General features: G+C 35.0%; 1 protein-coding gene across 1 annotated transcript in view; it reads right to left on the reverse strand.

Moving 5' to 3' along the window:
• The window catches only part of LOC145979658 (uncharacterized), a 94072-nt gene extending 76948 nt beyond the window's left edge, over positions 1 to 17124 (reverse strand). The window contains exon 1 of the mRNA XM_083112623.1: positions 17073 to 17124. The gene's annotated coding sequence lies outside the window, so the exon portion shown is untranslated. The remainder of the gene's footprint in view (positions 1 to 17072) is intronic.
• Positions 17125 to 17368: the final 244 nt, after the last annotated feature.

Here is a 17368-nt window from a genome sequence, read left to right on the forward strand (position 1 = left end):
CACCACAACAACAAAATTGCAGTAGGGGATCAAAAAATTGTCATCACTCCAGGGCAATATAATCTGTCCACTCTAAATGCTCAATTACCCAGAGGTATAGTGTTAAGTCAAAATTCTGTCACTCACAGAGTAGAGATTGTATCTGCTACAGAAACAGTGGATCTGGGTACTATAGGAGAGCTGTTAGGCTTTGAGAACAACACAAAACTTGAAGCAGCCATCAAACACACTGCTATTAATATACCTAAATTCTTAGCCATAGAGACTCTGAATATTCACTGTAATGTGGCTGAGGGTATGATCACCAAATCAAATGGCATAGGCACTCACAAACAAACCGGCATCATTGCAACATTCAAACCTAATTCCGAATTTATGGAGCCAATCATCTACAATCCATCCCCAACATTATATTTTCCTGTGTGCCATAATAGAATAGATTACATTGAATTGATGGTCACTAATGAAAAAGAAGAATTAGTTGATTTTGCTGGAGCCACAACAACTGCAATCATAGAGATTAACATTTAAATAAAAATACATACAATGGAAAATATTGAGAGTTATGAGCTACAATCATTCCCCCCAAACAGGAGGACATTTGCAAATTTAAATCAACCCAACACAGAGATTGAGGTTGATCTTGATGTAGGGGATGGATTTATACACCCCCACAGAGCAGATCTATACATCAAATTTGATGTTGTAAAGCTCGATGGAACAGATTATCCGGCAAATTCAAACATAAGATTGGTGGACAATTTTGTGCCACATCTGTTCTCTGAAATTGAGATCAGAAAGCATGGTGTTGTTATAAACAGAGTGGATTATCCCGGCATTACCTCCACAGCTTTGGCCACATTAAAATTATCCAAAACCGAGGCTTCTTACTACAAAATAGGTGGATTTGAGGCTGGTGATAAGATATTAACCAAGAGCCACACAGTGCTGTTCCCCATGCGCCTGTTGCCAGGATTCTTCTCGGATTACAAAGACATTATGTGGAAGGGTGGGTTAAGAATTACATTTAGAAGAGCTGCCAATGATAACAATGCTTTGATGAGGTACAGCACATTAAACCCTACAGGAGAAGCTCTGCCTAATACCTTACCTGATGCAGGCAAGTGCCTTATTCAGACTATGGAGTTAAGAATCCCAGTTGTTGAATATGAGGCCAGTTATGCTCTTAAATACAAAGCTGATATAATAAAAAATCCACAGATTCCTCTGCAATTTTACACATATCAATGTGTACAGAAGCCTGCATCTGGGTCTTATTATGAGTTTGATGCTACAAATTCATTCTCCAGTATACAATATGACATGCCGGATATTGTGGTGGTATTGTTTCAGAATGGAAGACACAATAATCAGGAAAAAAATTCAAGTAGATTTGATAACTGCAACATCAAGAACATATATCTTAAAAATGGCAGAAATGAGGTATTTCCTAGAGAAAATTATAATTTAGACATGTCCAAGGATGATTTTCTTAAATTATATGAGGCTTTTTCGGCTTTCAAGCGTGTCACTATTGGCAATACTGACATGTATTACACACCAGATGAATTCAAAACACAGAGACCCATGTTTGTAATCAACACTTCAAAAAGGAAACAAGTTGTGGATAATGACAGGACAAACATTAAAATTATCTGTGAATTCCACGAGGCTTTACCAGATGACACCATTTGCAGTGTCATTCTCATAGGTGAAAAATCATATGTTTATGACGTAAGAAATGAGAGAGTCACGGAGCAATTCTAGAGGGTCTCTGCATATTGCATTGTCTTAGTACTAGATATGCAAGATGAGCCTGGTGTCCAATTGAACTTAAACCGGAAGTGGACCGGAAGTAGACCGGAAGTGGACCGGAAGTCGACCGGAAGTGGACCGGAAGTGGACCGGAAGTGAACCGGAAGTGGACCGGAAGTGGACCGGAAGTGAACCGGAAGTGGACCGGAAGTGAACCGGAAGTGGACCGGAAGTGGACCGGAAGTAAATATGTGTGGATGGGTGTGGGTGGGTGTAGGTGTGTGTGTGTGTGTGTTAATACGTTTGCGTAGTTTTAGGTGTGGGCCAAGAGGGGCATATTTTTGACAGGTTTATGGACAACAATCTCACAGAAGTGCCTTTTGTAAGTGTAGACAAATCAATCTGAGGGGGGTCATACTTTCTCAGGAAATTCCCGAGGGCATTTTTACAAAAATCTTGGATTAGACAAGATTCCACACTTGAGCAAAAAGCTCATATGGGCATGTTGAGCCTGTTTTAAGTGTAGCCAAATCTGCTTGAGGGGGGTTCGTACTTTCTCGCGCTGTCCCTATATACTTTCCTACTACTGTAATAGAATGTAACAATATAGGAGATATATTTTAAACATTACTTATATACAAACCTCACACGCTTAATATTACTTGTTCTATAGTTTCTTCTAAACTTCGTGTCTCAGCGAAGAAGTAAGAATTCATAAATATTTCCCGGGTTATCCGTGACGGTACAAAAATCGATAACGGGCTTAATAGAAAGTAACAATATGGGAGATATAATTTAAGGATTACTCTTATACAAACCTCACACACTTGAAATTACTACGTCTATAGTTTCTTGTAAACTTCGATTCTCAGCGAAGAAGTAAGAATTCAAAAATATTTCCCGGGATTTCCGTGACGGTACAAAAATCGATAACGGGCTTAATAGAAAGTAACGATATAGGAGATATAATTTAAAGATTACATATTTACAAACCTCACACACTTTGAATTACTTGGTCTATAGTTTCTTTTAAATTTCCTGTCTCAGCGAAGAAGTAGGAATTCAAAAATATTTCCCGGGTTTTCCGTGACGGCACAAAAATCGATATCGGGCTTAATAGAATGTAACAATATAGGAGATATAATTTAAACATTACTTATATATAAACCTCACACACTTGATATTACTTGGTCTATAGTTTCTTGTAAACTTCGTGTCTCAGCGAAGAAGTAAGAATTCAAAAATATTTCCCGGGTTTTCCGTGACGGTACAAAAATCTATAACGGGCTTAATAGAAAGTAACAATATAGGAGATGTAATTTAAATATTAGTTATATACTAACCTCACACTCTTGATAATACTTGGTCTATAGTTTGTTGTAAACTTCGTGTCACAGCGAAGAAATAAGAATTCAAAAATATTTCCCGGGTTTCCCGTGATTGTACAAAAATCGATAACGGGCTTAATAGAAAGTAACAATATAGGAGATGTAATTTAAGCATTAGTTATATACAAGCCTCACACACTTGATAATACTTGGTCTATAGTTTCTTGTGAACTTCGTGTCTCAGCGAATAACTAAGAATTAATGTTTATTTCCCGGGTCTTCCGTGACGGACAAAATCCAAAATGGGCTTAACACAAAGTAATCATATAGAAAATCCTTTTTAAGGATTACCAAGGTACAAACCTCACACACTCAGTAATATCTGGTCGATAGTTTGTTGTTGAATTACGTGTCTACACGAAGAAGTAATAATTCTGAAATATTTACCGGGTTTTCCGTGCCGATACAAAACATACGGGCTTAAAAGATAGAAATCAGATAGAATATTTGATTTAAAGATTACTTAGATAGAAACCTCACACATTCGATAGTATTTGGTCCATAGTTTGTTCCGAATTTCGTATATCAGGGAGGAAGTAAAAATTCAAAAATATTTTCAGGGTTTTTCGTGACGATGCAAAAATCAAAAATAAGCTTGATAGAAAGTAATCATATAGAAGATATTATGTAAAGATTACTTAGATACAAGCCTAACACATTCGATATATTTGTTCAATAGTTTCTTGTGAAATTCTTGTCTCAACGAAGAAGTAAGAATTCAAAAATATTTCCCGGTTTTTCTTAGCGTTACAAAATTAAAAAACGGGCTTAATGGAAGTAATCAGAAAGAATATTTTATTTAAAGATTACTTAGATTCAAACCTCACAAATTCGATAATATTTGTACGATGGTTTCTTGTGAATTTCGTGTCGGAACGAAGAAGTAAAAATTCAAAAATTTTCCCTTGTTTTGCGTAGCGGTGCAGAAATTAAAAAAAACAGGCTTAATATAAAGTAATCACTAAGAAAATTTTATTGAAAATTACGTAGATACAAAGCTCACATACTCCATAATATTTGGTTAATGGTATCCTTTGAATTTTGTGTCTCAGCGAAAAGGTAAGAATTCAAAAATATTTCCCGGGTTTTCCGTGACGGTACATAAATAAAAAACGTGCTTAATATAAAGTAACAATGTAGGAGATATAATTTAGTCATTACTTATATACAAACCTTATAAACTTGATATTTCTTGTTCTATAGTTTCTTGTAAACTTCGTGTCTCAGCGAAGAAGTAAGAATTCAAAAATATTTCCCGGGTTTTCCGTGACGGTACAAAAATCGATAACGGGCTTAATAGACAGTAACAATATAGGAGATATAATTTAAACTTTACTTATATACAAACCTCACACCCTTGAAATTACTTGGTCTATAGTTTCTTGTAAGCTTCGTGTCTCAGCGAAGAAGTAAGAATTCAAAAATATTTCCTGGGTTTTCCGTGACGGTACAAAAATCGATAACGGGCTTAATAGAAAGTAACAATATAGGAGATATAATTTAAACATTACTTATATACAAACCTCACACGCTTGATATTACTTCGTCTATAGTTTCATGTAAACTTCGTGTCTCAGCGAAGAAGTAAGAATTCAAAAATATTTCCCGAGTTTTCCGTGACGGTACAAAATTCGATAACGGGCTTAATAGAATGTAACAATATAGGAGATATAATTTAAACATTACTATATACAAACCTCACACACTTGATATTACTTTGTCTATAGTTTCTTGTAAACTTCGCGTCTCAGCGAAGAAGTAATAATTCAAAAATATTTTCCGGGTTTTCCGTGACGGTACAAAAATCGATAAGGGGCTTAATAGAAAGTAAGAATATCGGATATATAATCTAAACATTACTTATATGCAAACCTCACACACTTGATATTATTTGGTGTATAGTTTCTTGTAAACTTCCTGTCTCAGCGAAGAAGTAAGATTTCAGAAATATTTCAAGGGTTTTCCTTGACGATACAAAAGTCGATTAGGGCTTAATAGAAAGTAACAATATAGGAGATATAATTTAAACATTACTTATATACAAACCTCACACACTTGATATTATTTGGTATATAGTTTCTTGTAAACTTCCTGTCTCAGCAAAGAAGTAAGAATTCAAAAATATTTACCGGGTTTTCCGTGACGGTACAAAACTCGATAACGGGCTTAATAGAAAGTAAGAATATAGGAGATGTAATTTAAACAGTAGTTATATACAAACCTCACACTCTTGATAATACTTGGTCTATAGATTGTTGTATACTTCGTGTCTCAGCGAAGAAGTAAGAATTCAAAAATATTTTCCGGGTTTCCCGTGATTGTACAAAAATCGATAACGGGCTTAATAGAAAGTAACAATATAGGAGATGTAATTTAAGCATTAGTTATATACAAACCTCATACACTTGATATTAGTTGGTGTATAGTTTGTTGTAAACTTCGTGTCTCAGCGAAGAAGTAAGAAATCAAAACTTTTTCCCGGGTTTTTTATGACGGTACAAAAGTCGATAGCGGGCGTAATAGTAAGTAACAATATAGGAGATATAATTTAAACATTAGTTATATACAAACCTCACACGCTTGATATTATTTGGTATATAGTTTCTTGTAAACTTCGTGTCTCAGCGAAGAAGTAAGAATTCAAAAATATTTCCCGGGTTATCCGTGACGGTACAAAAATCGATAACGGGCTTAATAAAAAGTCACAATATAGGAGATATAATTTAAACATTACTTATATATAAACCTGACACACTTGATATTACTTGGTCTATAGTTTCTTGTAAACTTCGAGTCTCAGCGAAGAAGTAAGAATTCAAAAATATTTCCCGGTTTTTCCGTGCCGGTATAAAAATCGATAACGTGTTTAATAGAAAGTAACAATATAGGAGATATAATTTAAACATTACTATATACAAACCTCACACACTTGATATTAGTTGGTCTATAGTTTGTTGTAAACTTCGTGTCTCAGCGAAGAAGTAAGAAATCAAAACTTTTTCCCGGGTTTTTCATGACGGTACAAAAGTCGATAGCGGGCGTAATAGAAAGTAACAATATAGGAGATATAATTTAAACATTAGTTATATACAAACCTCACAAGCTTGATATAATTTGGTATATAGTTTCTTGTAAACTTCGTGTCTCAGCGAAGAAGTAGGAATTCAAAAATATTTTCCGGGTTCTCCGTGACGGTACAAAAATCGATAAAGGGCTTAATAGACAGTAACAATGTAGGAGATATATTTAAACATTACTTATATACAAACCTCACACACTTGAAATTACTACGTCTATAGTTTCTTGTAAGCTTCGTGTCTCAGCGAAGAAGTAAGAATTCAAAAATATTTCCCGGGTTTTCCGTGACGGTACAAAAATCGATAACGGGCTTAATAGAAAGTAACAATATAGGAGATATAATTTAAACATTACTTATATACATACCTCACACACTTGATATTACTTGGTCTATAGTTTCATGTATACTTCGTGTCTCAGCGAAGAAGTAAGAATTCAAAAATATTTCCCGAGTTTTCCGTGACGGTACAAAAATCGATAACTGGCTTAATAGAATGTAACAATATAGGAGATATAATTTAAACATTACTATATACAAACCTCACACACTTGATATTACTTTGTCTATAGTTTGTTGTAAACTTCGTGTCTCAGCGAAGAAGTAAGAATTCAAAAATATTTTCCGGGTTTTCCGTGACGGTACAAAAATCGATAACGGGCTTAAAAGAAAGTAACAATATCGGAGATTTAATTTAAGCATTACTTATATACAAACCTCACACACTTGAAATTACTAGGTCTATAGTTTCTTGTAAACTTCGTGTCTCAGCGAGGAAGTAAGAATTCAAAAATATTTCCCGGGTTTTCCGTGACGGTACAAAAATCGATAACGGGCTTAATAGAAAGTAACAATATAGGAGATATAATTTAAACATTTCCTATATACAAACCTCACACACTTGATATTACTTTGTTTATAGTGTCTTGTAAACTTCGTGTCCCAGCGAAGAAGTAAGAATTCAAAAATATTTCCCGGGTTTTCCGTGACGGTACAAAAATCGATAACGGGTTTAATAGAAAGTAACGATATAGGAGATATAATTTAAAGATTACTTACATACTAACCTCACTCACTTGATATTACTTGGTCTATAGTTTGTTGTAAACTTCGTGTCTCAGCGAAGAAGTAAGAATTCAAAAATATTTTCCGGGTTTTCCGTGACGGTACAAAAATCGATAACGGGCTTAATAGAAAGTAACAATATAGGAGATATAATTTAAACATTACTTATATACAAACCTCACACACTTGATATTACTTGGTCTATAGTTTGTTGTAAACTTCGTGTCTCAGCGAAGAAGTAAGAATTCAAAAATATTTCCCGGGTTTTCAGTGAAGGTACAAAAATCAGAAAGGTGCGTAATAGAAATTAGGGCATTTTTTAAAACGATAAACAGATATAAACCTCAGATATTCGTTAATATTTGGTCCATATTTTGTTGTAAAATGCGTGTCTTTGAGAGGAATGTGAAATTTATAAAATGTTTCCCGGGTTTTTCGTGACTTTGCGAAGACTTGAAAAGGGACTTGATATAAGGTACATGTCTATAAAATTGTATTGATAAATTGGGGAGCTCTAAACTCACCATTGTAATAATATTTTGTCCATTTATTCATATGAATTAGTACATTGATATGAAAAATCCAAAAATTGAAAATTATTTTCGGGTTTTCCGTAACGGTACAAAAATAATGGAGAGGCTTATTGGAAAGTAGTCATTCTAGACATTTTATTCAAACATTACGCAGACAAAAACCTCACGTATTCGATAAAATTTTGTCCAATATTTTTCCGTGAATTACTGCCTCTAAGAAATAAATACAAATTTCAAAATTTTGAGGGTTTTCTAAGAACGGTATAAAAATCGGATATCCACTTATTGCAAAGTAGTGTTAATAAAGTTTAATTTAAAAGAAATTAGTACAAAAATAGCATAATATTCTTCGAAGCAACTCGAGACGGTACAAAAATATATGGTTGCAATGTAAAAGTTTTCCCGCCTTTTGTCTGGCTGTTTCTGATGGGTACAAAATTTTTAAATAGTGGTACAAAATGGTACATAAATAGTACAATATTTTGATGTGGAAAACATTGCCGAAACCGATGATGAGGTTGAGACGTTACTCTGTAACCCCAAATTTTTTTTCGACGGTAAATTGAGTGGTACAAAAATTATTTTTAGCATTCTTGAGTAGTACAAAAATAGTACAAAATTTGGCAAATGAGGTTTTGATGGTACAAAAATATGGGGTTACAAAGTAACGGAGCCGTCTGGCTCCACTCTGCTACACCCGTACACGCGCAAGTGCACCGCATACGACACGTGGTTCTGCGCAGGTTCATTTGCTTTTGGTCACACTATACCTCAGGTTAGTGCAGACACCACCACCTTGTGTGCATGTATAACCATTCCAATTAGTTTTCATGTTAATATTTTCTCTTTTTAAATTGCTTCTAATGAGATAGCATTTGGTTGTGACGTATTTGAACTAAAGTTGATTGATTTTAATCAGGTTGATTTAAATCGTGATTTAAATGAAGACTTAAATCGGCTAATTTTTTTTAAAAAAATAATACTGATTTAAATCATTTTAAAGAAATAATTTATAGAATGGGCATACGTATTTTGTTGATATCACAATCACTTTTGGTGAAAGGACATTAATCTCGTAATCATTTAATGTTGTTCATTAGGTTGGTTGCTTGGTTCATTTGGGGTTTTAAGTCTACTTTATGCACAGTAAGGTTAATCGGGACTTGACCTACAGTTTAAAGTGGGATCCGAATCACTATGTTCCTCCACCGAGTATCGAACCCGGGACCCCTTGATTACAAGGCGATAACGCTAGGTGTTGATTAGGCTCTAAGAAAGGAAAACAAAGGGAAAAAATACATGTACTGATGGTGTGAACCTCATACGAAGGGAAAAGTAAAATGTAAACACATTTCTCTTGATTTAAAATTCAATAATTTTTATAGGCAAAAATAGCAAACATTTTGTGTAGAACAGTATACAAAATATCAATCATGTTAAACTATAATTAATGTCATTATCATTAAACTATAAATAAAAATGGCAGCTGATATTTTTGGAACTATCATAAAAAAATTATCCAAACTTCAGCTAGAAAGATTATAAACATATTTAAATTCATATTTTAAGTTACACTTATAAAGCAAATCCAGAATGTTTATCATCACTGGAAGAAAAGTTACTGAAAATTATTATAGTTTTATTAACACACTGAACAAAGATTTCCATAGTAGGTACAGTAACAGAAATAGAAAAATGTTTATTTATGTATAATTTTTAAATTGCTTTAATCAAATTGTTAAAATATTTTACAGGACCGTTTAATAGAAAAGCCTTTCTATAAAAAACATATATCTATGTGTAAGGTGCCGAAAAGACATACAAGCAATCTTAAGCGTGTTTTTTTAAAGAAATTGATTGATATAAGAAAATCAACAAAAATTATATTTTAAATAAAAACTCATGATTTTATACACCCTGATTATAACCAACATGAAATTGAAAATACACTAAGAGACGCATGTGCTGAAAACGGACAAATCCATAACGTGGAATATCCGTCACCAAAAAAAGTTGCTAGAACGCTGTGTCAGAAATGTCTGGACATAAGTTGATGATGGTGAAGATACGGACAATGTTGATAATCAGAAGCATAAGCAAACAGTATTGTTGAGCTCATAATCACGTAACATTGCTCATAATGGTGAAATATGAATCAGCAAAAACTGTAACCACAAGGTGAATCCAAGAAACGATATTGGCACCACATCATTCGTCCAGGGAACGGCCGGAAAACGCCAGACATCTTGCAGCATGCATTGCTTAATGGAGATCACATTGATCCTCATATGCACGAAGTTTTCTCTAGAATTCAGTGAAAATGTGCGTTAAATTTCAAAATATATTTTATATTATTTCCCCTTTTTGTCATCTATATTGGAGAGTTAATTGAAAAACATGAGCGGGTGCATACTATAGGAATGGCAGAATGATTGTGTTAAATGGCAAAAGGTTGAAAATCTGCACCTTCAATAGATTAGAAGCCATTGGTACATTAACGAGCTTTTCACCTTAAGAATGCATTTATTTGTGACATTTAGTGTTACAATAACTGCGATGGCTTCAACGAAATATTATTTTTCATCCATCCACACTTTCGCTTTGCTAGTTACGGGATTGCTTAAGCAAGCAAACATCAATTTGACCTTCTGAGAAGTTGACTGCACATGCTGAATATTAGCTCCGGCTTAATATAGTGCATATTTCATAATTATGAAAGCGGGGTGTAAGGGGTGCTCCTTTCACGTAGTGCACCCAATAGTCAACCTCACTTCTACGTAGTACACCCTGGACTGCAGACTAACGAGGCTCTGGCGACTGGCCCAATAGCCAGTATAATTTTGTTTATTTTGTGTTGTCCTGTGGTTTGTCATTATTTGTGCTGAGTGCTCCTTTACAGCCTCAGCTTTTAACGAAAGTCAGAATATTTTATGATTTTAGTTTTGCAACGTTAGAGTTATATGTGTAACGATAAGAGACTGGACCCCGTATAATGTGACGGGTTCAAAATAGCCTTAGTGCTGACGCACCCAAAATTTTAAATTGAAAATTCAAATTCAAAAAATAATTATGAAAGCCCCTTGTGACATGTCCTTCCCGGACGTATGTACAGACTGTTGAAGTACACCATCCTACCTAATAGATATGAATCTTGTGCTGGAAGTTACGAGATTAACGGAAGTGCATGAGAGAAAGATTGTGCTTGCTGTTACTGTGATTTTTTTTGCGAGTTTCGTTATGATGTATAACTTTGGTTCTTTATAAATTGCATGATCAAGATAAATAGATTCATATTCATATGTTAAAACGTAAGTTCTGTGTTTTTGTTTCTATTTACTGCAAATCTTAATGTTTTCCCGTGTCCTGGGAGGTATTACGCGTATACGAATATACAGTCTCATGTTGCTTATTCTCAATTTGTATTGAGATAAATATATTCTTGTGACTATTAATATCCTATGGTTGAACTTGGCACAATCGTGTCACTTGTCATCTGCCCTAAGGTCATATCTCAATCAGTTTTTGCGATTTACAAAATAAGATTGCGAACACAGACTTGCAAGCATTTTAAGTTGCATCTTCATCACCATTCAAAATGTTCTGGAATCGTAAACTTGCTTAATTAATCTTGTCTGTGGGCCAGCGATGAACAAGTCATAACATAGCTATTTCAATTGGCATCTATGGTTGTGAACTTTAAAATTATTTCCTTCAAATCCGTTGTGCATAGAAAGATGCTCGCAATCATATGGGTGCATGTGCATGCAAATTTTCGATCAATATTTCCAGCATTTTTTTCTTTCTAGCTGAACATTGTACAGGGTGTCCCACGAACGGCGCAACTGGGAATTAAGAGTGGCGTTACTTTGTAACCGAAACCTGTACATACATAAGTCATACACCAAATGTTAGCCCTGTCCAAGTAGATATTTTTAAACATAGAAATAACAAATGGGGTGCAGTGTTGTTCATGCAGTGTTGCCAAATGTAAGTGAAAGTGTAAATTTTTTTTTCCACAAAGCATGGAAAATTGGATGTCAAACATTCGTACGGAAATTTGGACGTCAATTTCCACATTGGCTAGGTGGACTATTTCGCCATCTATAGTTCAGAGAAGAAAACCGATCGTTTTCGCGTATAGCCAATCCTGAAATGCCTCGTAAAGGCGTACCGCTCCAAATGGGTGTTTTAAAAAAAATATGAGGTACAGTGGCAACACTGTTGATGTTTGAAGGCAACAAAAGGTGTATTTAGTGATGGTCTACGACATAGAAATACTGGAAACAGGAAAAAAAGAAAATGAAAATTATGGTGAAAAAAGTGTTACTTACCTACTCCTGGCAACCATGCAATGCGATAAGAGCGCCCACCGAATGGGAACAAAAGAATCAGTCAGTTGTGTACTCAGAACTGTTTTAGCCGTGCATTTCGCATTGTTCGTAGGGGAAGATTAGAATTGTTCTGTGAAATGAAGTACTCTTTGGAAGAAAGGGTGTTCATTGTGGAACATTATTTTTGTTCAAAATCGTACGCTAGTGTAAAAACTGTGTTTTGCGAGAAATATCCGAATAACAGTGTTCCAGAAAATTCGACGATATATCGACTTGTTTCCAGATTTCGTGAAACAGGATCAGTTAATGACAAACCCTACCACAGACAACCACCAGTTTTGACACATGGTGTGCTGCAGGATGTGGAGAAGAGAATATCACAATCTCCCAGGAAATCTGTTCGTAAACTTGCTGCACAGTCAGGTGTATCAAAAACAACAACTCACCGAGCGTTAAAACAATTGCACCTACGTGCATATAAGGTACAGGCTGTGCAAGAACTGAAGGAAGCAGACAAAGGTGCACGTGTAAGATACTGCCAGTGGTTTAGAAATTTTATTAGAGACAATGGTGTGAATATTTTGGATAAGGCTTTTTCACGGATGAAGCATGGTTACACTTAAATGGATATGTCAACAGTCAAAATTATCGACACTGGTCAAGTAACAATCCCCATTTGTTACATGAACAATCACTTCATCCACAAAAGATCGGTGTGTGGTGCGCGATTTCGCGGAGAAAAATAATCGGTCCATTCTTTTTCAACACAACAGTTGACGGAATAGTTTATCGTGACCTTATCACACAGTTTATTTCTCTGTTGGAACGTGATGAACGTGATTGTTGGTTTCAACAAGACTCCGCAACATGTCACACGTCTAATGAAACTTTAGACATGTTGGCAGCGTTTTTTGGCGACCACATTATAAGCAAAAGCTTATGGCCCAGTCGCTCCCCGGATCTGACGTCTCCAGATTTTTTTCTGTGGGGTTATTTGAAACAAACAGTTTACATTAATAACCCAAGAACACTTGATGATCTAAAAATAAACATTTGCACAGCCATTAACAATATAAACCAATCAACCTTGCATAAAGTTGCTTCCAACATGATAAAACGTGTTGATGAATGCCTCAGGGAAAATGGTTGTCATTTTCAACATGCTACACTGCCTGTTACGCGCATTGCATGGTTGCCAGGAGTAGGTAAGTAACACTTTTTTCACCATAATTTTCATTTTCTTTTTTCCTGTTTCCAGTATTTTCATGTCATAGACCATCACTAAACACACCTTTTGTTGCCTTCAAACATCAACAGTGTTGCCACTGTACCTCATATTTTTTTTAAAACACCCATTTTGAGCGGTACGCCTTTACGAGGCATTTCAGGATTGGCTATACGCGAAAACGATCGGTTTTCTTCTCTGAACTATAGATGGCGAAATAGTCCACCTACCCAATGTGGAAATTGACGTCCAAATTTCCGTACGAATGTTTGACATCCAATTTTCCATGCTTTGTGGAAAAATAAATTTACACTTTCACTTACATTTGGCAACACTGCATGAACAACACTGCACCCCATTTGTTGTTTCTATGTTTAAAAATATCTACTTGGACAGGGCTAACATTTGGTGTATGACTTATGTATGTACAGGTTTCAGTTACAAAGTAACGCCACTCTTAATTCCCAGTTGCGCCGTTCGTGGGACACCCTGTACAATATGAAATTATGATGATCGCAGCAAGAATGTTTCCTGTTATGTTTCAATTTTATCTCGTTTCAGTTACCAAATCATCACTTGCATAAATTAAAGTGAATGACATAGTTATAAACGATTTGGATGCTCAATTCTTGTGGGTATGGAATTATTATCCACCCAAGAAAAAAAAGTTGCTCATCTTAAAAAGAAAAATGTTTTTAAAAATCCTTTTAATGAAATTATATATTTACGGTCAAAGTAATGGTGCAAATTCAGGAAGTTTGAATAATAGATTGTTTTCCATATAATTTTCGTATACTTTTATTTGCGATAGAAATGAATTTTAATGCTAAAAGTTTGTGATTGGACGACAGCATTGCTTATAATCAATTTCCGCCACTTCTAACTACTTTCTGTCAGTTTGCGCGTATAATTTGTTATCCGCGAATATTGCCTGAACGTAGCTAGAAGTATCGGAAAGAGAATGGTACGGAAAACGATAGTGTTTTGTCAATCCAAGCAATCTGCGAGTTCTTGCGCATACCTTTCGTCTTCTGTTTTCTCCCCGTGGGTGCTGCCGCCGGTGGTATCGAGGAAACGACTTTCCAGTTCCGCCATCTTGTCAACCATTCTTAACCCGCAGCTGCAACATCTTGTAGTAGAATGTCTATGGTGGTAATCTTCTATGGGTCATTCCACGTCAAATCATCCAGGCCATGTCACCCACCATCTCCGATTTTGATGAAATTCAGTATATTTATAGAACTTTTCATGCTGATTACAAAAATGACCTGTATATAAAATTTGGGTGAAATTGAAGGGGGGGCATTGCACGAAATTCGCTCTTGAAGTTAGTCATTTATTTTTCTAAAAAAATACATGAAACTATACATAAAATACATGATTATTGATACACTGATCAGAAACCTTATTTAAATGAAAGCTTACACTATCCTGAGCAAAAGAAATCAAACTTGAAGTTTCTACGGCAAACCTGAGAGAAGATACTATAATTTATAGCCTAATGCGTGTCATTCAAAGTGGAGCCGCATGTGGCGTACAGGGAGATTTTTAAAATCGCGTAATTTCTGAACCACTTGACCAATCTCAAAAAAGTTGTCATTTTTGTAATCAGCATGAAAAGTTCTATAAGTATACTGAATTTCATCAAAATCGGAGATGGTGGGTGACATTTTCACAAAATTCTGGATGATTTGACATGGAATGACCCCTATATAGACGTTCTAATACAAGGCAAGGATTTCTACAAACGAGATCAAATTCAGATCCGAATATGGCTTGTTTGCCTTATAACTAACTAACTAACTAACTCTCTAGCCTTCTTAAACCCGAAGGTTCATGGCTGCAGCAATACAGGCTTTCCATCTGTCCCTATTTTGAACAAGATCTATATACTCTTTTCCATCCCTACCGATTTCCTTTAGGTCCATCTCAACGTTATCCCTCCATCTTCCTACAGGTCTCTTACCATCAAGTTTCCCAAAAAAATCCTGTAAACTCTTCTTTCTTCTCCAATTCGTGCCACATGGCCTGCCCACCTAAGTCTTCTTGATTTAATTATTCTAGTGATATCTGGACATGAATACAAATTATGTACTTCTAAATTATGTAACCTTCACCTGTCTCCTCATACCTTTTAGGTCCAAAGATTTTCCTAAGGATCTTATTTTCAAATACTCTCAATTTATGTTCCTCTTTCAATGTAAGGGACCAAGTGTCACACCCATATAATACTACAGGCAAAATTACTGTTTTGTATATTTTAACTTTTAGTTTCTTAGATATTAAACGAGAAGACAAAAGTTTATGAAGAGAGAAGTAACAAGCATTTCCTGAATTAAGCCTACTTTTTATTTCCTCTTTAATATAATTTTCATTTGTTAATATTACTCCTAAGTATTTGGATTTGTAAACTGGTTCAAACGAGTTGTTATCATTAATTAGATTTTGATTATTAACTAACACTTGGTTTCGGCCTGTAAGCATATAGTTAGTTTTCTCTTTGTTAACTTCCAAACCTATCTCTTTAGAAGTTTTGAAAAATATTTTAGCATTATTCTTAATTGTATTTATATCATCTCCTAATAAGTCTACATCATCTGCATCTGCCTTATTCCTCGAACAATAGTCAAGGATTGTGCAGTGAAGTAAATTTGTGTCCCAATTGTCGTCAGCCCTATGAACGACCATTCGTTTCTCCGAACAGTAATGTTACTTCAGGTGGTAGATTGAATGAAAACGCAGTGTCATTTGACCCATGGGAGACACAATTAAATCAAAGTGTATTGTCTGGAATGGAAGCTTAGCTAAAAAAACTGCTATGAATCAATTAATTAAAATTATAAGTCTTTATGTGATATTTGTACATCGCGTTACACAAATTATGGATTATTTCAGTTAAAGTGTTAAGAAAATTGTGCCCTTGTACACAAAAGATGATACGTTACAGAATGTCTCAAGTTTGAAATGTTTTTAACTTTTACGAAGGAAAGAAATGTTGGTTATTGACATTTATTCAAATATAATTAATTGAAGATTAAGCACTATGCATCTCAATGATTAGAAAATATGACATCACATGAGCTACAAATTTTCTTCATCATGTTTCGGAGATCGAAAATATATGAAATAGGATCAAGATAGAAATATGTTGTTTCACGTAAAGTAATTAGCAAATATGTAAAAATATGTAACTTAAAACTTATGCAAAATCATGTCCGTTATATAATTACTTGACATTTCCCTCGTCAAGGTATGCATTTAGAAAGGAAGAGATTATGTAATTATATACAAATCTGGGCTCACACGAGGTCATTTCAAGTCGAAGTGTTATAATTAATCTTAATACACAATGCACAACCCAAACACTGAACGTAGAAACATGAATGTTTAGTGGTGTGGTAGATACCCAGTGCAGCACATAGCGCTTCGACTTCCACTTTAAACTGTAGGTCCAGTCCTGATTAGCCTATTTGTGCATGAAGTATATTTAAAGTAAAAAATAATTAAAAAACTCAAATGTAACTATATTTTAAGGCCAATGTTACAACAGACAAAACTGTGGTTGTATCAAACGGCATCATGTCACTTTGAAAATGAACCTCAAGAAAAATTCAAACAATGTGCAACAGCCGTACGTTAACCTTACACTCAGTGCTACATGGTCGTAATATATATGACATTGTAATTTAATGTACTTACCGCTGTCGAATGCGATGGGGAAATGATGGGTAAAGAAGAAAGTGTGAACTTACTGCGGCTTAAAAACACACTGGACCTTGAACTATAACACGAGGCAAAGTCAAGGCCACTGAAGAACCAGCCATGGAAGGTTCTGTGGCAGTAATCATTGAATGCTAACTGTACATATCCTTATCTGACGGAAGTGTCTTTCCGCGTCAACCATCGGCACATTTGTTTGGATTGATGTGTTGTTTTAAGACCACTTTATGCACAGTAAGGCTAATCGGGACTGGACCTACAGTTTAAAGTGGGAT

The sequence above is a fragment of the Lepisma saccharinum genome, chromosome 26 (genome assembly GCF_977018435.1).
Source record: "Lepisma saccharinum chromosome 26, izLepSacc3.1, whole genome shotgun sequence".
Taxonomy (NCBI): Eukaryota; Metazoa; Arthropoda; class Insecta; order Zygentoma; family Lepismatidae; genus Lepisma; species Lepisma saccharinum.